Raw genomic sequence first — 25,907 nt, forward strand, 5'->3', positions numbered from 1 at the left:
GTGAGCCTGTCCCTGTTACCAGTCGGCTAGGTAAAGCTGTGGGATGGGGGAGTCTTCAATTCTGGTCTCTGCTTCCCCAGCACTGTGCATTCTACCTTAGGCAGTCAGTCATTGATTAAAAAAACAACAACACAGAAGTGAGCTAGGAAATAGAAATAAGCTTGTTCTCTTTCTGACCTTATAACTCTTGCATTTCTCTCTGCCCAGGGGCCCAGTTTCAACAGGAAGAGTAGATGCCACCCTCACTTGACTACACTATAGAAGGCTTCCCAAAATACCCCAAGGATCTGAGTTTCCACATCCTAGGACAATGTTCTAACCACAAGGATTTGGAACAAAATGGAGGGTGCCACCACCTTATATTCAGAGTTACTGATATTCGGCACATGACAAATCTCAGAAGTGTGATTAGGTGCTTGAATCACACTCGAAGAGAGGAGTGCAGGCACTAAGTTGGGGGGATGTTTCCCACTGCCAAACTATAACCATATATCCAGACTTCATGAATCATCCTTTAAAGATGTGTATTACTCCCCCTTTCTGTATAAAGCATGCTTTCAGTTTTCTGCAGCAAGCATGTAGACAGGGAAACCTAAAAGCAATCTTGAGCATCTCCAAAGTCTCGCCACTGTCTTTATGGGGTAGCTATATGCTTAATTAGGTCATTTTGAATCTCCTTCCTTTAACAGGCACTAAGAAGTAACACATTTCCCTGCATGAATTTAAGGCTATATGGGGACAATCCAAATCCTGCTCTCAATCCCAAATTTCTCACAGTGGGCATCTGCCTGAAGGCACATTTTTTTGTTGTGAAGCCTGAATGTTCAGCTTCTGTAAAACTGAAAAAAGGAAAATGTTTGTCATAATTAATTCTAACCACCAGGTTTTTAGACAGAGACATTTAAAATGAAAATCTGGTATGGGAGTTGGCTTCACTAAGCAGTTCCTCCTTTGCTAAATTTGGAAAAACTGTTTAAAATAAAATAAAGTTACACTATAAAGGGAGGAAAGTCAAATGTTAACATGCCCATTAGAAGTTTACATTAAGCTGTTCACTGACAATTCAGAACTGGTTGCAGTACAAAGGCTGCAGTATGCGTTTCTTTTTGACTTAACTACAGGAATATACAAGATCAGGGGCTGGAACAGGAAGACAGAGCGTAAGCTTGAAAGACTTTATAGTTATGGAGCAAGCCTTGGTCGATTTTTGAAGTTCACCAAGTTGCATAGCTCCAAACTAAAAAGATTAAAGCACTGTTGCATCTCCATAAGACTTTTAAAAGGCAAAGACAGCAACTTCCAAGCTGCACCAGTGAACAAGTCTGGAGTTTTCCACTCCCCCTTCTCTCCTTTTTCCTTCTAACAAACAAATGAAACAGTTCAACAAGGCCTTTTCTTCCATGTTTGGACACAAAAAAGCTTCCAATTTACCTAGAACTTCACACAGGTTTTCAGAACCATTGCACAAAATTAAACAGAGGTATGTAAAGATGTCCAAATATTTTACCTAATGGGATCAGTCTCTGCATTATTCTTTTTTCATCTACACATTCAAATAAGACTACAAGAAATGAAGAGTAACTTAACACTAAAATCCGATGGTGGTAAATTAAGATGGACCTCATCCAAATGCTAAGAGCCTTGCTGTTACATATAATCCACCACCAAGACACAAATTTAAAGACTGATGTAGAAATAAAGTCTCACATAATACTAAAATACTAGCAGGATTGTGTGCACACATTTAAATATATAATCTCAATCCACACGCCTTCTCTTTATGCGGAACATTCTTCATTACTACGAAGCTCATCATCTCACCCGCCACACATTCAAACGTTCCAATAACAATGAATAAATGAACAGATTTCACTAATCTTTGAAATCTCGTGGGGTTTCTGCCTTCAAAAGTGCTGCATCTCAATGCACGAGAAAAGGAAGAAACACAGTGTTTGCTAGCCAGGTTCTGATCTCAGTTACAGCAGCACAAATCATTTAGCTATGCAGTCATTCCAGATTTACAGGGATGTAACTGAGATCAGAACCCGTCCCTCAGGTTTTAGTGCTGTATTATAAGGAGGGCAGCAAGTGGGGGGGGGGGGAAAACGGGGGGGACGGGACGGAATGAAACACAGGACAATGATACAGACTTAAAAAATTTTTTTTTTAACATTCTGGAGAATTTGAATGTTACACAGCTGCCAAAACAAAATATCCCATCAAATGCACGTTATTTCAAATTCATACCTTCTTGCCTGTCTCCCTGCCTCAAGCCATTTCTATACAGCAAACCCACGCTACTTTTATTGTACATGTTTCTTCTAAATTAGTTCACTCAGGTGTACTAGTCATTCCTCATAGAAAGGGGAGAAGAATTTCAGCTAGGATGATTGCCATAATGTAAAGGCTTTCTTGCTAAGACAGATTGTTTTAAATGTGTTTAAAATGTTTTAAATTTAAATTTAAGTAAACAAAACCATGTCCTATTTAACAGCATCAAGAAAAGAACATTCTTTCTGGGGAACAAAGAACAGGGGATAAAAGAACAGCTGGATGCTCTCCTTTGCTCTCTCCACCACCCCAAAACCAAAAACACTGTATACACTTGGGGCAAATTAACTGAGCATTCTTTTAAAGCATGTACTTCCACGCTCAGAAAACTGAGATCCATCAACATCTCTAAAGCACTTTGAGACTCCTAAAATGGAAAAGCGCTGTACAAGAATATGTAATTTTATATTAATTGCTTAATGACTAAACACACAATTAGTGGTTTGCAATCCTGATATTTAGGCTCTATCAAATTTTGAACTCTAGCAGGCAAACAATGGCATGTGTACACTCACAATCATAGGTTACAAGCTATTAACATTTACTCTAATCTGTTCTTTTCTGTACATCCAAGGAAAAGATGTGTATTACTCTCCCTTTAGTGTCAAAGGGTAGTTTCCGAGCAGTGTTGAAAAGACACTTACACAAGCAAATCCTAGGTCAGGGGTTCCCAAACTGAGGTATGTGTACCTGAAGGGTATGCAACACATCTCTGGGGGGTACACAGGAGAAACTGTGTAATGCCAGATTTAATTTTCGTTATTATAATAATTGGTACTGAAGGGGTTAAAAATACAAAGCATATGTGGGTAGGGGTACGCAGACAGCTAGTAAACCTGGAAGGGGATATGCAATAAGAAAAAAGTTTGGGAACCTCTGTTCTAGGTGTCAAAACAATTTGTTTTTAATTAAGAATGCAAGGCAATGAACATATTTTTAGCTTGAGCAAGTCTGCAGTATTCAGAACAGTACAAACCTGATTTGTGAAAAATTGCCAGAACGGTTCCATTGAAGTCAACATAAAAACAGACACCACACCCAACAAACATTTCAGTACAGCTTTCTAACTCTAAAGTGCAAGGGGAGAAAAATTCCAACTAGGGTTACTTGCAGCTATTATATAGTGTGTTATGCATCTATTCTAATTCTATTACTTACACCTTGAATCTGTACCTGTTTTATAATGAAGCTTACAGGTAACAGCAGTGCTATGTATATGCAAGTTTCAGGTGCAATATCAACATGTATAGACATGTAAAGTAAGTAAAGATTTTCTTTTAAAATTTGTGATCTATACCTACACACAAACCTGCACCCTACTTATCTTGTACAGCAAAAGAGCCCAAGAATAGGCAGCAATTTAAGAAAAAACTGAACTGACATAAATCATTAAGTATTTTACATCAAAAAGAAACAGTACTAAATTAGTGTGAAAATGTATTTGTAAAACTTAACTGAGATAGAAGCTTAGAGAATGATTTTTGTTAATCTATGATAAAATAATCATGTTTTCTTTTTAAGATGTATATACTTTAAGTTTGAACACCTGTTGGTTTTGGTTTTCCTATACAAAGCCCTACTTTCTCCCATTTAATGAGTCAATGCCACCTTGAGCTTTAGGTGGGTATTCTAAGGATGCAGTTTTTGTCCAAGATCTTAAAAAAAACAAAAACAAAAAACCCCCACCATCTACATCTATCCAACACCTTGTTATACCTATACACTTTATTTGTAAAAGCTACACAATAATTCAGATCCATGTCCTTTTCCACAACCAACAGATTCTCTTACTCCATTTAAACATCCCATCAAATTTCTCTATTGATTCCTTTACAAAGAAAAATGGAAGGAAACAAGGAAACAAACGTTTTAAAGCAGGGCCTACTTTAGAGAAGGTGGTCACAAGATTTGGACTTGGACAGAAGAGTGCAGAGACTGATCTCAACAGTCCAGAACTCTGCAAAACCTCTGCCTCAAACCTCTTCAGCACTGGATTAAGGTATGTGGAGGGCCTTGCCTGATCTGACCTGCCACAGCAATACTAAACAAGAACAGTGCTGGTTTCTGATGTAACCACAGCCTGCAGCTCTTAGCCCAATTAATATGTACAATGAAATTTATCTGAATTTAATTGAAGTAAAATGTACTGATTTGTGCAGAAAAGAAGTGTAAACTTCTGATGGCAGCACCTCTCTAACAACATTTTAACAGCATACTAATGTCTTTTTAGGGAAATATTAAACACTGAACAACTGGAGAAATGTTTGAAAATATAGTTCATATAAATCAACTGCCATGTGTTGCTAGTTAAAATGTTCCATCATAATCTGTCTCTCAATGCTAGTCTCTAGCTCCATTATTATCAATCAAACAAATGGTTATAGTTTGCTATTCAAGTGTATTCAAGAGCAAATACTGATTTTCAATTCCAGAAAATTAACAGTCCCCCCCCCCCCCCCCCCAGTATTTTAATAAAATAAAAAAGCTTAAATGTGTAGGTTTACATGCGTCACAGAAAGCACAGTTACGTAGCAAATTAAACCCATTATGCATAACATTATATATGCATGATATAAGTCTCCTAGGTATTAACCTCATGTTCTCCAGACAATTTAATCTTACCAGACAGCCTGTCACAAAACTATGGAAAGCAAATTCTCATAAAATGTTCTATATAACATACTGATCAGTTCTTCTTCTTCTGCTATATCAAAAAAGGAATATATATAAATGTACATTATCTGCTTCATTTCATGAGACAACCTGCATTTTAAGTCACTTTTACAGATTTGAGAAAATGCTTGCCAGTTTTAGTAAGCTCTAATAAAGTCATAATAAAGGTATAAAACTGGTCCACATAACTACAAGTCACTATCATTAGCAGTACTGTTACAGAAGCATGAGGAGGCCCCAATATTAGACACTCCATTGTGGTAGGCATTATATAAGCCCATAGCCAGAGATAGCAATTGTTGCAAACAGGTTATAGTATAGTTATAAGACGACAAGACAGACAAAGGCTAAGGTAGAAAATCATCATTCCATGTTTTGGGCCACACAGAGGATGAGTGACTTTACCAGAGTTACAAAGAAATTTTATGGCAAAGGTAGCAACTCAACCCAGATCTACAGTCCAAAAGGACTATCTTTAGGATCTATAAACACGGAAAGTTCCCTACTATTTGTAAAAATAATTATATTTATCCTGTTTTTTCCAGTTAAAAACATTATTGCGCCTCTAAAATATGCAATAAAACCAAATATGATTTAATACAATACACCTGAAGATACAAAAGCAATGAGGTTTGAAGTTAGAACAGAAAGACTGAAAAGTTGGATAGGTAATATAAATCACTGGGGGTCATTTTAAAAGCATTTTTATTTTAAAGAAGAATAATGCTTTTAAATGGGAAGGAAACAATTAGAGGGATTTGGAGGTTTAAAAGAGAAACCTGGCTGGGGTCACCATGACAAAAGAGCAATTATTCACTGTTATAGACCTAACAGTGAATATACCAAAACACCAGATGATTTGTGAGAGTAGGTGGCACACAGCTGAAGGAGCAGATGTAGTCAAGACTAATATGCTTAACAGTTGTAATTTAAAACATCAATCTGCAGTTTTCCCTGTCAGAGGAGTCTCTAATTCTCTTCTTCCAGGCTCTACCCATGCTTTGGGGAAAAAAAAAAATCAGATTAAATTTCTGTTAACCTTTCTTTAACAGCAACCCTCTCAAAATTTCATCTCTCATACTAACTACAAGAAGAGATCAAACAAACATACTGATTTTGCAAAAGACAAAGATGTGCATCTCGATGAGAATCCACATCACCAGCACCATTACTTTTTGTCCCTCCCTCTTGCCTCCCCTGCTATTCTTGCTTTTCTAGTGTAAGAGATCAGGGTTTGGATGGCAGGCTCTCCATGGCAGAGTCCTTGTCTTTCCTTGTTTACATAAAGACTTTTCTGTACTCTGAGGCACTCAAAGTTATTAACAACTATTATGCAATACTTAAAATCAGTATGCAACCAGACTGTTATATACTGAAAGAGCTGAAGAGACCTGGGGGCAATGTTACTCTTAATCTTGCAAAGAGGAATTTACAAGAAAAAGAGAGTTTTCATCATACTGCTTATTATACAGTAATCATGGGCAAAGGTACTACCATCATATTCTGCAATCAAAGAGGAAGAAAGTCTTTCACAGCACATTTAAACCTACCCCATGAGCGTGTTTAAGGAAAGACCATGGTCAAATGGATGCCAGGCTTACTAAACAGGAACAATTCATAGGAAACTTGTACCCAGTACAGACACCTGTCTTCTTGTACCTGAAAACGAGTTCCATCCAAGACACACAGTTGACAATATCAAGAAAAAGTTGTTCTAGGACAGCAACTAAACCTATACAGACAGCGACTATTTCCCCCCCATAAAGTTATGTGGATGACATGTAACTGTATCTTGGTGACATGCCTTTTTCTTAAAAATGAACTCCTACAGCCTTTTATGTAGGTTTACATACAATTCACATGCACACACACGAACATACACACACAAGGTTATGTATGATTATAACAAATACAGTTTTACCTCTGAGTTAAAAACTAAACACCCACTGGAACTTGGATATTTTGACCAAGCGCTGAGTCATTTCCTGAGAAACAGAAAGTTTGAGACCTGAAAGCTGGAAAGACCTCTATATGCTTTAGAGTCCATCTTACAGATTAAAAAGGGTGCCCTTATCTCCAATCTGGATGGTTAATCCACTGGATAGTGCATAATTCCTTCAGTGGGAAGGCCTCTTTATACAAGGGTCAAAGATTCAAGTTTATGTTTCATCTTCAAGCAAGACTCAAGTTAATTTTTATATCCAGGAGTGGCCTAGACAAGGGAGTTGTTGTCCACTGGCAATGTTGTCTCTAGTTTCACTGCACGTAAACCCTGCGGTTATTCCCTGCCATCAAAAGTTTTACAATAACTTCTACAAATTCATCCCCATTCTTTCCCCTTCTTACCACCTTCCCCCAACTGTTTCCCCCTATTTTATCCAGATGGAGATTGAGCCAAATCACTTTTTCTACCCAAGTTTCAGCATATCCAAGATATCAGAATATCTGGGAAACAGCAATGTCAGTGCTCACCAAAATATTTGGCGTGCACATGAGCTGGGCATCACCATGGGAAATGACAGCCTATAGGGGTCTTGTGACCTCTCCTTATGGCTTCAAATTTGAACAGAATTGGGACTTCACCAATGACTGTTCACTGGGAGAAGCAGTAGCTTTCCATCATGCAACTCTGATATGCACTGAAGAAAAACAAGAAAAGTCTGTTCTGTGCAACCTGTTCCTTCCTGCAAGGTCTCAACATTAACAGCACCTCACGAAAACTGTTGATAGATTGAGCAATATTACCACAGGATGCCTGACCTCTGGCAATCAACTACCAGAGCAAGATCAGTCTTTATAGATTATTCATCAGAACAACCTGAGCTGTCTCCTTTCTGTTTCCATCCCTGAAGCCTCACCAAAGGTATCTATAGTGTTATGAGGTCAGGTGCAACTAGAGTTGGCTGAACTCCACTTTCAATCAGGAAAGTTTAAAAACAAGTCAATAGTTGGTGGAGCCATTACCAAACTGAGAGTGTTTTTCCATAGATAAAAATAATAGATATAAAAAGACAGATACTACATAAAGCAGCTATCCATCATAATCCGTAGAAATGTTTTGTCAAAATAAAAAACAAGAAATATGTATAAAAAAGTCAAATGCCTTATGACAAATATTGATACAGTTGTAATAATCATAGTGACAGAAGACTATGTTAGGACAGTCTCTGGCACAAAATATTTTCAGAAGATGACTAGTGATTTGGTAACTCTCCATTTTTGGGTAGATACACTGATACACATTGAAAAGATTTTAAATTCCAGAAATTCACCAGTAACCAGTTTACCCACTGAAGGAAAATCTGGCTCATAAAGTCTCGACTTGGCACCCAAAAACGAAATCCCAAATCACCCCAACACCAGTGACTTTATATTTTAAGCGAAAATGAAAACAAAATTAATTGCCAGAGACAAGAAGAATTCTAAACCCATAAAAGCTTTGCTTTTTTAAAACTGGCATCTAACCATATTAATACACAGCGTTGGAGGCAAATAAAAAAAAAAAAAAAAATGAGCCTGCCGCTGCATCGGATACAATTTAGTAAGTTCCAAGTTAACAAGTTTCAAAAGTGCGTGGAGGACACCTTATGTATTGTGAAAAGTAGGGAAGGAGAATGCTTCATAGCACAAAGGTTTTGTAAAATAATGCAAGACTCTTTGAAGACAAAGATTTTGAACAAGGTGTTGTTGTAATAAGATATTTAGTTGAGGGAGTATGAAGCCTTCCTCGGCTTGTTGAAAAGATACGGTATCTTTAGGAAAGTGATCGCACAAAGCAAAATAATGGAGCTGGCACCAGAATACAAGCCTATCTAGTTCATCCACACAAAAGAAAGCATTGAAAATTAGGTGCAATCTCCTTAATCTTTAAAAAAAAAATAAAAAAAATAAAAAAAATCACATGATCTAATGCCCTCGTAGCAGGTGCTTTGGTTCAGTTGTTTATTTTAACCACTCCTCCTCTATCCGTCACTTTTACTTATTTCCTGCTCTGAATGACATTTTTTGCATCTTAAAAAAGGGACACAAACTTGAAATCTTATTTTCAAAACTAGATTTAAAAGAATAGTTTCAACTTCAAAGTCTGCTGCCAGTCTCTCTAGATTATATTTCTGCCAACCCATTTTCTCATTTCAAATAATTTCTCTCTCCCAGGTTATTCCACATGGATTTAACTGTGCTCCCAGTATAAACTGACAAGGCAATACTTACAATTCTGAGATTTGGTCTTTTGCCTAAAGAGACGCAACCAAAGGTATGTCCTGACAGCAAAGTCTAGGTCTAGTTGTACTACATGCTACTGATAAGCTAATTTAGATTTCACACATAACTACAGCAGCAGGACCCACAGAGAGCCTACATTAAGATTTCTATAATCTCTTCATTTCCCTTATTGGCCATACTAGTCAGATTAAAAATCAGACAGGTATGCCATCATGGGCTACACAGAGACCTGCAATTTGCCCTAAAAGACAAGCTGGGTTGCTTTAGAAACATTGTGAGATCATGTAAGAGATGGCATATTATCTTTTGCATCTCAATTAGGGCCCCACTTGAAAACTATTAACAAAAAACTCCGCTGAAAGACTCCAATCTGCTGTAATGGACTTTGGATTGGGTTCATACCTTCAGGAAAAAAAAAAAAAAAATGAACAGATTGTTTGCTAATCCTGTGCTGTTGTTCCAAACAGGTGGAAGACATTTTCTAAAATGACAGGTTATTTTAGCTTGTAAACCTGTTTCCTCCAGGACCAAAACAAATCTTTCCTATTTCTAAAAGTGTGGGAAAGATTAGTCTCCATATTAACCGTTTCCAAAATTTCTGAGGTATACAAGTGCTCTGTCCTAGGTGCTAGCAATCAGGCAGAGGCTACTGTTGATTAGCTGAAGAGCAAATAAAGTTTGAAGCTGAATCTTAAGCTATAAAGAAATAGCAGGTTTTAGAAGTGGGGAGGAAAGCATGTCTCAAGGAATATGAAAAGAAGTGAAAGTCTAGTTCTGAGAAGAACAGATAACTATCTGAAAGGGAATTAGTAAAGGAAATTACAGTAAATTGAGGTGGTTCCATGAAGAAATGCAACATCAGAATAGGACTCCAGGAAGGAAAGATCTTCTAAACTAAAAAAAACCCTTAAAGGAAAAATAAAGCATTCCTTCAAGGTGTTAAAAAACACTTCATCCCCTGAACTCCACTCTTGATTGCTGAACAGCTGCTATTTGCACTTTAAGTACCATCACCTTTAGGAATTTTATCAAAGACTCTTGGAGGGAATCCAGACCACCAGCTGCTTGCTAGAAGGAATAGTGCCAAAGGATACCAAAGATGCCTGGACTGGTAACATCCAAAACATACAAGCAATAGCAAAAGGGACTGTACATCTGATGAATCTACAATTAGTTGCTGTAGAGGGAGAGGTGAAGGTAGCAGGGGGCAGGAACTGAATGGAAGGAGTATAACCCCAAAAGTGTTGACTTTAAAAAGAAAGTTGTCTCCAGGGCATTTGACACGGTTTTGGAGAGATGCCAAAGAACAAACAAAACCATAAAATGCATCCAAAAAGTCCTCACTTCAGTAATTTCATAGCCTCCTAATGGCAATGACAATCATCCCGTTGAAAAGTAACATTTCTTCTCACACTGTTTGGGAGACTACTGAAATTTATGTTTTAAGAAGTAAAATACATTAGAAGAGTTTTACCAGCCTGCTGTATTTAAAAAGAGCCTCACCTGAGAAAGGATGTGTTACTTTAGCATATCAGGCTCTTTTCAACAGATAATATGAGGAGAAATGAATCTGCCCCATCAGTAGTGAGAAAGATCCAAAAGTGAGATGAGGTGTTACTAGCAGCAATTAAATGAAGTCACTCAGATGGCCGTCATTTCTTGATTGTAGCAATTAAATAGAGCTGAATATATCAGTTCCAACCTACAGGCCATATCTACACGAGTGGCAGACCACACTGTAATAACTAGTAGCCTCTTGTGTAGAATCACCCACTGAGCAGGTCCTGTGAAAAGTGTTTTATTTCATCAAAGAAACTTTAAGAATGCTGTGCTGAGCAAAATAGGTTCTAGTTTCTTTTGGCTGCATTAAGGCACTAAAACAGAAGATCTGAATTTCTGAATTATTCTAGAGAAAGAAAACTTCTGGAGGAAGACATCATATATGTTATTTAAAAAAAAGCCTTGAGGAATCATTTGTACAGAAAGAAGTTTGAGAATTCTTATGATAGCCTTTTTAGCAAGCTCCATGTGACATTTTTAGCATAGTATGTTTGTCATTGCAAATTCTGCTGCCTCTGAGTTTTTGTTCTACATTCTCTAAGATGTAGTTTAATGTTGATTTATGAATAAGATTAGTATATATTCCCCCTACAGCTGTACAAATAACTAGTATTTGATTAAGATATAAAGTGAATAGCAGTTAAGACTTAAAATTCAGCTGGACAAACTAGATTTATTATTCTGCATGCGCCTTAAGTCCGCCATTTGGACCAGTCAAAGCCCACCAAACAGATTTTTAATAAAGTCCTGTATATTAAGTGTTGCATAGTATTAGCCTATATTTGAAGAGTTTCACTATAAAAGCAACACTGATTGTGCAGACACTGTCACACAATTTTTAACATAGCTAATTTGCTATAAATCCATATGTATGGATTACGAAATCAAAACATTAACGTACTTAGCCCACAGTCTGAATGGAAGAGTTGCTTTCCCCACATACAGCAACTTTTCACTGAACAAAACCTTTCATTATACAAACAGTTACCTCACAAAACTGTTCTGTCCAGAAACCCTTACAGCACATAATCAGTTTTTATGAATTAGTCTTCTGCATGTTCAGTAGATGTGGAAAGGCTTATGCTGAAGTTATACAATACTCTTAGACCATACTAAGGGCTTTTGAAATGCAAGCATCAGCCCATTAAGGCTTGTTAACTAATGCTAAATACCCTCTGAGTGTCTCAAAGTTATACAACTTCAGGAGAGGGTTAGGTTAATCCAGCTCTTAGGATAACTTCAGTCGGCTCCACAGAGATAAAATGAGCAATTTACAGTCCTCCAACATCCCAGGATGCACCAGTCTGAGCACTCCCCTACCCAGAACAGGGATAGAGCCCAAGTGTCTTGACTCCTAGCCACATCCCTGCTCACCAACTCCCTGGCCGTGTCCACACAAGCAGGAGGTGTGCATTTGTAGCAGCACAAATAGTAACAGCACAAATTACGGCCACTACTTCGTGCTGCAGTGCAGGCCTCTGTTCATGTGGTTTAGAGCAGGACACATTGTCTCTCTGCTCCATGTGCTGCAGGGGAGCTGGCTGGCAGGAAGCCCCCAGGCCGAGGCATCCTGTGCCCCAGCCAGCTGGGAAGCGGCACGCGGAGACCGGAGAGAAGACAGTCCTCGGCTGCCTGCTCCCCGTCTCTGCATTTGTCTCGGCAGGCACACAGCACTTTGGTGTGTTTTACGCCACTTGTGCGTCAGGGTTGGGGGGTTTTTTTTGCTAATGGGAAATCCCAGTAGCAAATTGTGCCCCAGCACTGCAACTTAGCAGCACGGGGCACAGGTTAACATGCAAGATGTGTGGTTTGCGACACCAGACAACAAAGGCCTGCACATCTGGATCTGGCCTCTAGTGACAAATCAGCTGTGCATACAAGAAACGGTATTAACACACAAATATTTGACTGTTCATAGCACGTTCCACCTTTAACACTGCTTATCATTCCATAGAATTAGTAGTAAGTGTAATATGCAACTTCTCCCTTAGATTTGCTCCAAGTCAAGCAACTGCCTCCAGCCTCAGATACTTCTCTGTAGACATATAAAAAGGAACAGATACATGGTCCCCAAAGAAGATCTACTCAGAAAACTCACCAACACTCAAGCCTTGCAGCACAGCAGGGCCCTTTCCTTATGGTAAAAGTGACTCTTGATGTGATTTTGCACACACAGCCATAAGAACCTCACTTTATTAAGGTACAAAATCTACATTTCTCATACACACCTATAGCCTAAAAACTCTTTACCAATTATAAAGCTGTTTCTGACTTACAAGAGCCTCATGATCTTACATTATTTGGACTCTTAAAATAGTTCAATATATTTCATATATATCTTCACTCACAAGACCTTGACTGTGAAGTTTCAGTAAAGTGTCAATTTTTATAGCTGAGTTATGAATATGAACTCTGCAAAGTAGAGGTTTCAAGTAAAAATGCTGATATAAACTAGCTGCAAGTGTCACTGTTATCTTGTAGAACTGTACTACTAGAAATAAAATTCTGCCAAATCATTTAATAGATCACTGTTCCATGTACTACTTAGCTCTGATAAGGTAATTGACAGATTTCTTCCCCCCAAGAAATAAGGAGATATCTCACAGGTACTGCAAGTGACAGAATAGACTGCACATGTCCTACACTGTCTGCAGAAGTGAAACCAAGTTGATGCAGTTTTAAAAACCATGTATTGTTCTTATTAAAGTTTCAAAATGCAAGTCATCCAAACTTAAAAAAACAAAACAAAAAACCTCACCATATAGCAGATTATAGTGCCTTTTCCATACAATTACACCCCCAAGGAATTATGCACCTGTGTAATTTTGTGCACAAAATGTATGAGTGAACATAATCGCATAATACCCACCCACAAACCCCAAATTCTCCCATACCCACACCCCCCACACACCTAACACCCACTCCCCCCCCCCACAAGTACCTGCATATACATCTTCTAAAAAGGTCAAACAGTGTTGTATTTAGTGTCCACCCCCCTGCTCTGGGCAGGAAAGACAAAAATAACCCCAGCAAGGCATTCATCCAGTCTCCTTTTGAAGATCTCCAGGGTAGGTGCCCACACCACCCCCACCAAGAGTCTATTCCAGAGTCCAGTCACACTAACCATGAAGACTTTTTTCCTTCTACCCAGTCTGAGACCTTCTTCTAGGAATTTATAACCATTGCTCCTGGTTTTCCCCTGGGGTGCTTGGGTGAATAGTTGTTCGCCTTGCCCCTGATGCTCTCCCCTGATATATTTGCAAGCTGCCCCCAAATCTCCCTGAAGTCTTCTCTTTTCTAGGCTGAAGTCCCAAATCTGTCAGTCTTTTCTTATATGGCTTGCTCTTCAAGCCTCTAATCATATGAGTGGTTCTTCTCTAGACTTTCTCAAGTTTCTCCACAGGGCCATCCCGCCGGGGGGGGGGGGTTACGAATCGGGGCAACTGCCCCAGGCCCTGTGCTTTGGGGGGCCCCACTAAACTGGGCAGGCTGGCCGTTTCCTGTCCAGCCACTCACTCCCCACCTGCCCACCAAAGGCAGCTTCTTCGGGTCCAGGGCCCGTAGGATCAAAGTGAGGGCAGGGCCCTGTATAAGCTGATTTGCCCTGGGCCCCGCACCCTGCTCGGGTCACTTCTGTTTCTCCACATCCTTCTTGAAGTGTGGCGCCCAGAACTGGACGCAAGTATTCCAGCAGTGGCTTCACCAATGCTGAGCAGAGCAGAAGAATAACTTCCTTAGTTTTTCTTGAGATGCATCAGTTGATGCATGCCAACGGATTGTTTGCTCTGCTAACTGTAGCATCACACTAGTGGCTCGTATTCATTTTATGGTTAATTATGACCTCCAGCTCCCTTTGTTGATGTGGCACTAGCTAGCATAGCACCACCGAGGCTGTAAGTTTGTTGTGGATTTTTCCTCCTCAGCTGGAGCACTTTATACTTCTCAGTGCTGAACAGCATCTGGTTCTAGTCCACCCATCTAACTAATCTGTCTAGGTCTGCCTGGGTCCTGAGGTGTGGCTGCACTTTCCCACAGTTTAGTGTCATCAGCAGACTTTGCCAGTGTGCTTTTCACCACCACACCCAGATCACTAATGACAATGCTGAAAAGGACTGGTCCAAGTAACAAATCCTGGGGGACCCCACTGGCTACCTTCTGCCAGGTCGACACAGATCTGTCTGTTAGTATTCTCTGGGTCCAGACCCACAGACAGTTTCCCAGCCCAATTTCATGCAGCATAATTTGTCTTGTTAAGACGTCTCTGGAATGTGGTGTAATCGATGTGCACCCGTCTTCTGCATTTGTGGAGTGATCCATTTAGACAAAATGACAAAGGTAGTTTACTCTTCAGCAAGTGTAACAGTGCTGTACTTGCTATTTAGATCTTATTTTCTTCAATCAAAAGATTATTATAAAAACTTGGAACTGGCAAATTTAAGAAACATTCTTGTTGCAAAAACTATAATGGCCTTCAAGAGGAAGGATCAAGCATTTGCCAACAAAAAACTAAGCTGAGGTAAGTCACAGAGTTCCTAAATCATATTTTCTTGTAAATTCCTAATATTAGTAGGGTTCCCATCATTAGAGGCAGACGTTTAAAATGCTTGCATTGAGAGTATTTATATGATTTTGTAAAATATCCTCTCCTAGAGGATAATGGCTAGGAGTGGGAGGTACAGTATATATTCCAGGAATGCTGTTGTATAGAAACTAAAGGGTAGAACAATGCTGTTGTTTTAAGCTAGACTGGCTGAAACAGGAAAGAAAATTCCAGGGTGATGGTCACTCTAAAAATAAGTTAATATAGCACTTCTTTCTGTACCCCTATGCCAGCCCAGCAGTTTCACAGTGTTCTTTTAAGTAAGATAAGAGGCATTCTTTCCCAATTTGCAGTTCTGCCCATAATGATTGACTGCAGGAACTGTAAAAACTTAACAGTCATTATCAAGTGATGCAGAATACCTTGAATTCTGGAAAAATCAAAGTTTTAAATATAATCCTTTTAATATTTAGGGCCAATGGGAGATCACCAAGTAAAACCTGAGAGTTCTGAAATCAACCCTAATTTGGTGTTATGTAGTTTTTCTTTGTGTGACATCAGTTCGCTTGATAGGTCAACCTACACTAGTATGCGTTTCAGTGGATGATACCGCATTTTGTCTTATATCTGAAGAATCGAATGAATGAGATTCATGAATGTCTTCCATTTTGCATAACTGAGTTTTTCTGTGCTTAATTCCCTGGCGCGTATACAATGAACAGTGCAAGTTCTGATTCATGTTAACAAACACAGCACAAACACTTCCTGTAGTAATTCTTTTTTGTGGTACTGTTGTGGGTCACTTGGGACTCATTCAAATAATTCTCCCTTCTGTAGTCAGAACCAAACAGAACAGAATACAAAGATCCTTCTCTGAAGTAAATGCAGAATGTAGTCAGTCTCCATTCTCCCAAGTGGATCCTTTTTCTTCTTTTTTTCAGAGAAGCATTCCAAGTCTTCCCATCTTGTAAGGCAAAACACCCCAGAAATGCCTTATTGAGGTCAGTAATCTCAGTTAAACAGCTCAAGATTTGTCTTGTGGGATTCAGCTCTAGTTTGACTGCAGACACACAGCCACTCCTTTCTCCCCTGCCCCTCCCCCTTCCCAGCTCCAGCTGTCTTCAGAATGGGGGGGGGGGGGAAGCTTGGTCTGGGGTTTGCCCAGCTTACACTTGGGGGGCTCCAATTCATCTGCCCCACCCTCCATGACAGGCTGGACCAACCCTCTGGTGGAACTCCTTCCTCTCCTTCCCCCATTCTGAAAACAGCACCAGGCTCAGGGCTAGTTGCTTCAGCCAGCCCTGCTCCTGGTGCACACTGACAGAAGTTAATGAAGGTGCTCCTCTTTTGAGCACCTTCATCTGAACCCTTGTGTAACGAAGGTTCAGACTGTCATGTAATCAGACATGTTTAAAGCACTCTAGCTGTGGACTTCCGTCAGTGCATGGCTATAGAGTGCTTCAGGGGCCTGATAGTGTAACAAACCATCACTTCTGTCAACACCCAAAGTCTACAGGGGAATAAAAGCATCTTATGCCTTGGATAAGTTTTGTATAAGAAACAATCTTCCACAAGGCCTAGTAGTCCACAGACCAAACAAAAGTCCATTTGAAATAAGGGTGTATGATCCTGCCTGTTTTGCAGGCAAGAAAAAGAACTAGGATGCAGGAATCCTTTGTTTTCCATTAGTCCACCAGAAGCTATTGCTTCTCTGGCTATACTATCCCTGAATACTTCTCGTCAGCACCTGACCTCTGACAGATGTCACCTGCAAAGCAAAACTATTCAAGTCTTTCCAATAGAAAATGGGTCTGTTGCTATGATTTAAAAAAAAAAAAAAAATCTGAATAGGTTAGTGACACGTGACTATTAAAAAGGGACCAAACGGCAACCTTACATTAAAAAAAAAAAAAAAATCAGTAACAAACTTTCAATGCTAATGACAGGTTTAAGGTTTATAGGCTGAGGCTAAAAGAGGTTTAGTAAATGAAAGCTTATTTCTCCTTCAGATTTCTTGGTTCCACTCCCTTCATCCCCACCAAAACAAACAACCAACCAAACAAACAAAATCAAGGTAGAATGTAAGGCCCAGGGCTTCACTTCATCCAGAAACTGGACCCAGACAAATTCTTCTTAGTTATGTTGTGATTTATACGCTCAGTAGAAATGGTAACACATGATCGATGCTGATTTCTTCATACCACAAAAAGCTGATAAGGGGGAAAAATTGCTTTTTCATCCCTTTTCAGGTCAAACTAATCGCAGGAGTATATATACCAGTGAACTACAAAAATACTGAATTCAATATAAAATTTTGCACATGTAAGGAACCCCCACCTGGAACTTGATATATATTTTCTATCATTTTTATTGAAAAATAAATATTCAGGTTAATTTTGAAACAACCTATTTCATACACTCTTTGCATTTCTGTAAAGTAGCTGGCTAAAGCAATACAACTATATTTTACATATCAAGAATATGAAAATAGACTAAAAACACAGTGATTAAACATGTATCACAGATTTTAAGAGCTCTGGACTGCTGGTCCACCAGAGGAATGAATGTGCCAAATTCTCAATGCGCATTAAGAGCCAAATAGAGGCCTGAAGCAGAGTTATGGAAACTGCATGTGATTGAGGTGAGATGGACAGAGCATACTCTCACTTACATGATTATATCAGTAAACAATTTGTTAGTTTCTTTCATAAACAGATAAAATACCTAGCCTCCCTAATAAAGGCTAAGAGTGCGTGGAAATCCATTTAAAAGCAGGAGGAAGGCTACTGAGTTCTATGGCTATAACTGAGGATCTAATGCTTTGTAACAGTGGTTTATGATCTCTAGAAACAAGTTCAAGAAGCCAGGTGTGCAATCCTGTATTTATCATCAGGCACTCCATGTCTTTGAAGGCAAGAGGGGTAGAAAGAGTGCTCTTTACCCAGGTGGTTTGATAAGAGGCCTCCTCTGTTTTTTAACACAGACTCTTAAACCTCCACCAGGAAAATTACTGTAGGGCCACTGCATTTGCTTCCCATTTAGAGGAAAATCTAGCTCGAGTTTAAAAAAAAAAAAAGCATTTTTATCAGCTATCCAGTAACAAAGCACATATTACATTTGCCTAATACTGCTTTTCCTTACACACAGTTGCTGGATTTGCCATGAGGCTATAGAAGAGAAGTATTAATGAATAAATTTACATTCAGACTGTGGATCGCACACTGAAAGAGTCTGATGATCCCCTGAAGCTTTCTCCTGCAATACATGCAAGGGTTCTGGGCAGTCCAGTTCAAAAGCAACTCATGTGACCTAGCCACCATCATTCTTCTTCAGAAAACCACACAGCTGGGAAATGGTTCCTAGGTAAATGATAAACAGAAGATATCTAAAATTAAGTTGTAGGTCCCTATGTTCCCATTCAGAATAAACAATTCCTTTCTCCCTTTCATAAAAGTGGAGTTGTTTGTGTTGAAAATTATAGGCTCCATTTACAGTGCTCCCTGCAGAGTGCACTACTTTGAGGTTTGATTTCAAAAGCCAGGCATTGTGTGGACCCATTCACCACTGGCAAGAAGTCAATTACAACGTACTGCATCACTCTTCGAGGAGCTTGCAAGAGAGTGAAGTAAATGCAGAAAAAACCCGGAGTGATCTGATAACTCTTTGGTTAATTATTCAGGCACTAGTATGTCTGGCTTCAAATGCACTATTACTGACAAATTGGGTAAACAAAAACAGGTAGGGAGCAAAACATCTTTTTGGTGAACTAAGGTAGCAGAAAGTCAGCACACATGGAGAGTGGTGAACTGTGCGAGAGAAATGTTGGAAGAGGTGCAGAAGAAAGGGCATTTACCAGATTTCAAACACATAAATAGGATTGATTTTTATATCTATCCTCAATCTTGAAAATAAAAGGGTCAAAAGGCTCAATATAGGTCTAGTACAGTGGACCAGCTCTGCTTGTTTTTCAGATACAAGGTACCTGAATGAATAGAGAAGGGACACCAGGAAATTCAGAAGACCCTTTTAACTCTTCTCAGAGCAAATGGCTTTCATGTGTGCTTGAACGAAATAATGAGGGAGAGGGAATAAAGCAGCTGATAAACCAGTCTCATGGGGCTCCTCTACTTATGCAGAGAATCGGCTCCACCATGCTGAAAATCCAGCGTGTTGGAGCAGACTCGATTAATGGAGTCTGTGGAAGCATGGAAGTTACTGTGCTCCAGCAGCCTCCAGCATCACGTGCATCAGCATACCTACACTGAAAAATGGCGGTAGGGTGCTTTAAACTAAAGATTGTTGAAAGAACTTTAGTTCAAAGAATGCTGCTGCCATTTTTCAGTGTGGGGGATGCTGATATGTGATGCTCAGGCACTTTTAATTAAGCGCAGCTTGCTAATTAAAGTGCCCCCTCCCCCACTACAGTTCCTGGAGCACTGTAAAAATGCCCACTGATTTTATTAAGCCACACTTTTGAAATGCTAGAATTTTATGAACAACTTCCATTTTGTGAGCACAGATACATGAAGTGAGTCTTTTTACACTAAAAGCAGTTAAGCCATTTACTGATAAAAGTTCAACTGTTATCATCCATCTTCACAAAATGCCTCAACTGAATTATTCTGCTTTCTTCTGTAGTAAGGCAAGGATTTTTTGGGTGATATCTGAATAGTTGGGATAAAGTTAGGACAAGCATTTGAATGCAAAGCATTCTTCCTCAGGTCTAAGGAGGGAAGCCAGCACAGCAACTGTTATGAACAGTGGGTACAGCTTTGAAACTGGAGGGGAGAGAATTTCCCAGAGGCACCAGACAAACAATTAGCAGAAGAAAAGAAGCTTGATTACAGGGAGATTAAAGGAAAAGGAAGGAGGTTCATGATCACCTGTAGTTCGTAGGAGGAATGTCAGGAATCTGGTAGATTATAGCGGGTTCTGAAACCATTATCAGTGTTCAGTTCTTGGTTCCTAGTGTCCCACCAGCTTATTATTTTTTGTCCCCAAGCTCACATTTGAAAGGTGTTTGTGACCCTTGAGCACGAGGATAGTGAGGTCAGAAAGGGAGTGATCTGAAAAACACTTGGAGAACAGCAGCAGCCGAACTATTCCCGAGTATGGGAATGAGACTAGCTACAGCTTCCCTACCACCCACCCCTGAAACCCTTCCCGGAGTGTGGAATCCCAGTCTGGAGTTAGATGCAAGGAGCAGCAGCAGCAATTCAACTCTTCCTGGGGCTGGGAGGAGTCAGGCATCTGGGGAATGTTCCCCACATGTCCCCCAGATTAGGGTGGGGAGAATGACCAACATTGGGGATTACTGCCCCATGGCTCCCTTTTTTCCTAGAGAAAAGGAGTAACAGCTCCCTGTACTTCCCCACCTGGAAGAAATGAATGCCTGTTCATAGCAGGAGAATAAGAACTAACTTTTTGCAAGGACCTTCAAAGTAAGAGGGAGAACATATTATAAATAATCGCTTTTCAAGAGACCAGGGCAGCCACAAGTGCCTTAGTTCAAACAGGAAATTTATTTACTTCAACATCAATTTAAAAAATAAATGGAGGGGAACGCCCTCCTTAATGCCCTCACCAACCCCCCTCCCCTCCAACCAAAATAATGAAACGCCCACATGAAAGTAGGAGCTCATGAAAGCAGGGAAGATCTCCTGTCTGGCAAGGCCAACTATCTGCCTGAGATTAGAACAGCAAACTACTCCCAAAGTGATGAAAAGAAACCTCGCCCACCACAAAATAATGCTTAAATCACTGTAGGTCTTAACTGTAGCCCACTTTGCTGATCATGAGCCATAATCATGTTCCAGTCACCATATCTCTTCACTTACAGTGCACCTTTATGAGAGGTGCTTGGATGTTGCATTCCACTAAGGTCTTGTAGGAAGGAAAAACCTCCTTTCAGGAAGCTTCTAATGTGACCCACTGTGCGACTCCTCAAAGACCTTTTCAGGGGACAATGGCAGAAGATTATATTCCACAGCAAAATTTTTGCCCTTGTCATCACTGAGTATGCCTCAAATTGTTTTGCTAATCAAATAATTTTCCAATGGATTTTAGTATAATTTTATAACTGTTCTCAGTATTGCATTGTGTGCAGATGCTGGGCATGAAAAGTACATGGAATTTCACAGTCTGTAGTACACTTTTAATATTAAAAGGTAAACTATGTACTTTAGATACTCTGCTGCGCAGTTCATCACTGCAGGCCACAGAATATCTGTTATTTATTCTAGGCCATGTAGACACCTGATTCGCATACAAAGCTCCTTTTCACAGAAATGAATACTATACATAGATACTGGTTAGTAATTAGTTCCTTATTGTCTCAAGATTAGCTTAAATATTAGAGAGCAAACAAACACAACAACATTCATTTCAGGGATAAGATAAATTTCAGATTTTGATGTTTTAAAGCTTATGCCAAAGCTGAGTGGGAAGGGAGGCAAGCTGAAAAAGTACTCTAGTTAATCAGTATTTCACTTACTGCATCTTTCTTTTTACTCAATTTATCTAAGCAACCAGATGCGTGCAATGAATAAAAATGTCTACTTTGCAGCATCTGAATGAATGTTAAAAAAAAAAAATACATACTTGAATGCAGTATTTAAATACTGGCAGAGGGAATCCCTCTTTTGAACATATGGTGATCTTGCAGGGCATATATGAAAATTAAGACAGGAAATGATTGGTTTCGTTTTTCTTACTGAAATGAACAATAAATGTTTGAATAAACAAACATAAGGAAGACTCTGTGCTGGGTAGAAGTCAGTCAGTCAGAGTCTGTTTCAGTGTTAACAGAATACACCCAATTATTTCCTTTGGCCACCGAAGTTTGGTAGTGGGCAGTATAAACTCTTCTGTAACAACCTGCCCAAGAGCATCTCAGACCTTGACCTGAAGAGACCTAGAAGTAAGACTGGTCCTCAAGTGTATTCAGTCCCTGGTCTGTTAAATGAACGTGTCAGCAAACAATGTCAATATTTTACATTTTTTACACACACACACCCTATCCCTCAAGAATCAAAAAAATCGCTTATCTGCATTACCTGCATAGCAAATTAGTTCTATTTTATCATTACAACTTTCTGTGGTTTCAGTTGATGATCTGGTGCACAGAGTTCGTTTGTCAGCCTTGCCGCTCGTTTCCCATTCTGCTTCTTTTAAAGATGCTCAGCTCTCATCCCAAACATATACATCAACAAAACGAAAGCCACACTGGGTTTGTCTCAACTAAGACAAAGTATGGGGTTTTAGTGTGTACCCCATGCAAATGTAACAACTGTACCATCAACAAAGGATAATGATACAGACTACTACAATACCACTGTTGCATCTGTATGATTGATTTTGCAGCAACAGAAGCACAGCAAAGTTGTTCCAGCTTTGACACTACTTTATTCAGGGTCAAAATTGGGATGATTTAATAAATTATTATTGCTATAGGATCATGCAGCTGTAACAGTTAGATCATGACAGTGCATGCATACTCCCATGCCACAGTGGTCCTTCCCCTTTGAAGGTGGTAGCTAGAGTATGTTTCTCCATACCCTTATTTAAGATAACATGTTAGATAGCACAAATATAACCAATAGTCTAAAACTACTGTAAGCAAGGCAAATTATCCTTCAGCATATGCCTGCTCAGAGCCATCCAGCTTTTAAGCAGCTGAGAGCCAGATGCCCAGCAGCTGCACCAGTGGGAACCACACCTGCAGGCCACACCAGGGTGAGTCATGAGCTCACTGGGCTGCACATCACAGAGTGCTTTTGCTCTACCACACAACACTGTGCACTCATTTCCTGTATCACTTCACCATGTACCCACATGGGCCCTTCCCTGCCTCACTGCTGCATTGTGCACATGCACACCTGTGCCCCCCAACCTCAACTACAGCACTACACACCACACCACGCAGGTACTCTCTGCCTACTACTGCACAATCCATTCATGTGGCTCCAAACTCACTCTCAATTCCCCCTACCATGATGATTGGAGTGACCCCACCCCCAGGGGAGGGGGCAGGCAACAAAACCCAGAGAGAGGGGGAGCTTAGACACTGTTCTTGCAGCTGGAGCAAGGGGCAATACAAGAGTCAGGCAAGAACCAGGAGGCAAAACTTAACCCTTCATGGGCCAAAGGTGGCCCGGGGATCAGCAGTTGAAAAACCCTTTGCTAGCTGATTGAGTTGAAGTATAGGAAAGAACTCTCTCAGCAAAACCAACTGTAAATCATGATAACTGTGCAGAAGTGCAAAGTGCAGCTCACCCTCCAACTTCAGATTAATGCAATACTTATGATGACCTAATCAAGACTCATTTGGAAATTTTACCTTATGAAATTAGTGCTAGATAAAGCTTGGCTTCTTTTAAGTGCTGGATACCTTCCAGGTGTGGATTCCACTTTTGATGGAAATTCAATGTTTTCATACCTTGAAGAAGAGTCTACATATCTCCATTAATTTGTAAATATCGTAGAACTGAATCTTAAATGCTTCTTTCAGCAAATAAAGAGCACTGTACTTGTTATCCCAAGTGATTGTGTTAAGAGTTGCATTCATGATAATCACCCAAAGCACGAGGATGAAAGTCCTATGTAGCCAGACTTCAAAAGAACTTTTCTGCATGAAAAACAAGTTAAACTGATCCTAACTTTGTCAATATTAAAAAAAATAGGTAGATCTTTAGCTATCAAACAAGGGTTCTATTTATACCATGTTAGTCTTTATACTAGGGATGTAAAAATCACTTAAAAATATTTATTTAACCTTCTCTAATTATAGCAGTTAAATGATTAACCAATAACACAACAGCTTGGACACAACTGCTGCTGGAAGCCACTTTCAGCTCCCAGGACCCTTGGACTGGGAGCAGGGGGAGGAAGCAAGCTCAGACAGACAACATGTGAAGCTCTGCCTTGGGAGGGAGAGAACCTCTGAACCAACTGCTAATTGTTTAACTGGGGGCTTCTCAAAACTGTGGGTCACAACCCCCTGGGGGGTCTGAAGCAACTTAAAAGGGGGCTGCAAACTTACCAAGGGGTATGCACAGCAGCGTGGGGAAGTGGCGTGCAGTGGCGGCACCATGGGAGGGAGAGAACCTCTGAACCAACAGCTAAGCATGTAAGCTCCCCATCCCCCGCTGCCACTGCCATGCAGCACTCAGGGTCGCAGTATCGCAAAATTTGGGAACACCCGGCTTAACTGATGAGTCATTAGCAGGGATCCAGGTTTTCTGTTTACCATGAAAAAAAGGGAGAAAACATTGGATTTGACCTTTTACCAGAGGCAAACACAGATTCCTCATTTTACCAGAGAAACCTGCAGGTATTGCAGCAAGCTCTCTGCAGGCAAGCAGAGTTCCAGCCTGTAAGGGACTGCAAGGGAACAGGAGAAAGGCAATCCGACAGGGGGCACCATGTACATGTGTATGCACATGGCCCCAGGCAGTCTCGGGTATGTGGAAGGGGGGGGAGAGGGAAAGAGGGGGAGGGGATATTAAGGCTCCCATAGGGAGAGAGGGAGGGAGTTGGGCAGGGCTGAGGCTACTGCCCAGCAAGGCAGTGGCCTGGCAGGGAGTGGGATAGGGAGGGGTTGGGGCTAGCTCTGCACTGCTGCATGCACTCTTGCAGTGGGAGCAGGGGCCAGGCTGTGCTCCACTGCAGCAGCTGCTGCCTCCTGCCAGGGGTAAGGGCTGCAGACCTAGGTCCCCTGCCCCATAGCTCTGGCAGCTGGGGGCCTCCTCCAGCATGGCTGTGGGAGTGGGAGCAGGAGCTGTGGGTGGGGGACGAGGGATGCCTTTCATTTTAATCAAAGATTGGGGGGGGTTATCAGCAAATTTGCAATTCTTTAATCAAGGAGAACCTGGATTCCAGGTCATTAGGCTACAGGTACTAGTGAGGGGCAGGAGCTGTCCCTTGCTCCCCTGCCCCCTTTGCTCTTCTCTCCCTCCTTTCTACTTGCTCTGCTGCCTTTTCATTTCTGCTGGGGCACTGGGTGATTTCCCTTACCCCCCTTCTATGACAGAATGCAAGGACCCAGAGTTAAAGGATAACCGGTTATCACTGCACTTACTGGTTAAATGATTAATCGTTTAATCTTTCACATCCCTACTTTATACTATTATGGCATTTGACAAGTCATGAGGGGTGATGCCAGTTCTGTTCTAAGGCTTCTTTGGAGATGGAAATAATTTATGATAAGCTTTAAATAGCACATATCCAGCATTCACATTGTTGCATTATTTTTGTACCCTCCATCTGCCTATTAAAGCTACTTCCAGAACTGTATCTAAATTTTAGGAGTTGATTCATTCAATTAAGTTAATAAAGAAGTAAAAAATAAATTAAATTAAAAGCCCCACATTTTTCAGCCTGCATTTGACAGTAAAAAAAGTCATTCGATGGCATGATTCCTTATTTTCTTAGTAGATAGAGGCCTTGTGACACAACTGATTAAACAATGCTGAGAAGTTACATTGAAGGTTACTGATAAATTGTATAGTTCAGCCATCTAATCAAGTAGGCAAGACAGTAAATAAAGACACGCTTTCCAAAGATAAATTATACCCTAAAT

At 40.2% G+C, this 25,907-nt stretch overlaps 1 protein-coding gene across 2 annotated transcripts in view; it reads right to left on the reverse strand.

The window, feature by feature from the left end:
- Nucleotides 1–25,907, reverse strand: part of ALCAM (activated leukocyte cell adhesion molecule) — a 168,405-nt gene that overhangs the window by 89,736 nt on the left and 52,762 nt on the right. The window contains exon 1 of one of the 2 annotated variants that reach the window (XM_019476328.2): nt 6,926–7,049. The exons of the other annotated variant lie outside the window; for it this stretch is intronic. The gene's annotated coding sequence lies outside the window, so the exon portion shown is untranslated. Of the gene's footprint in view, nt 1–6,925; nt 7,050–25,907 lie in introns of those variants that run through there. 2 annotated transcript variants of the gene reach the window in all.

This window comes from Alligator mississippiensis, chromosome 1 (genome assembly GCF_030867095.1).
Source record: "Alligator mississippiensis isolate rAllMis1 chromosome 1, rAllMis1, whole genome shotgun sequence".
Lineage (NCBI taxonomy): Eukaryota > Metazoa > Chordata > Crocodylia > Alligatoridae > Alligator > Alligator mississippiensis.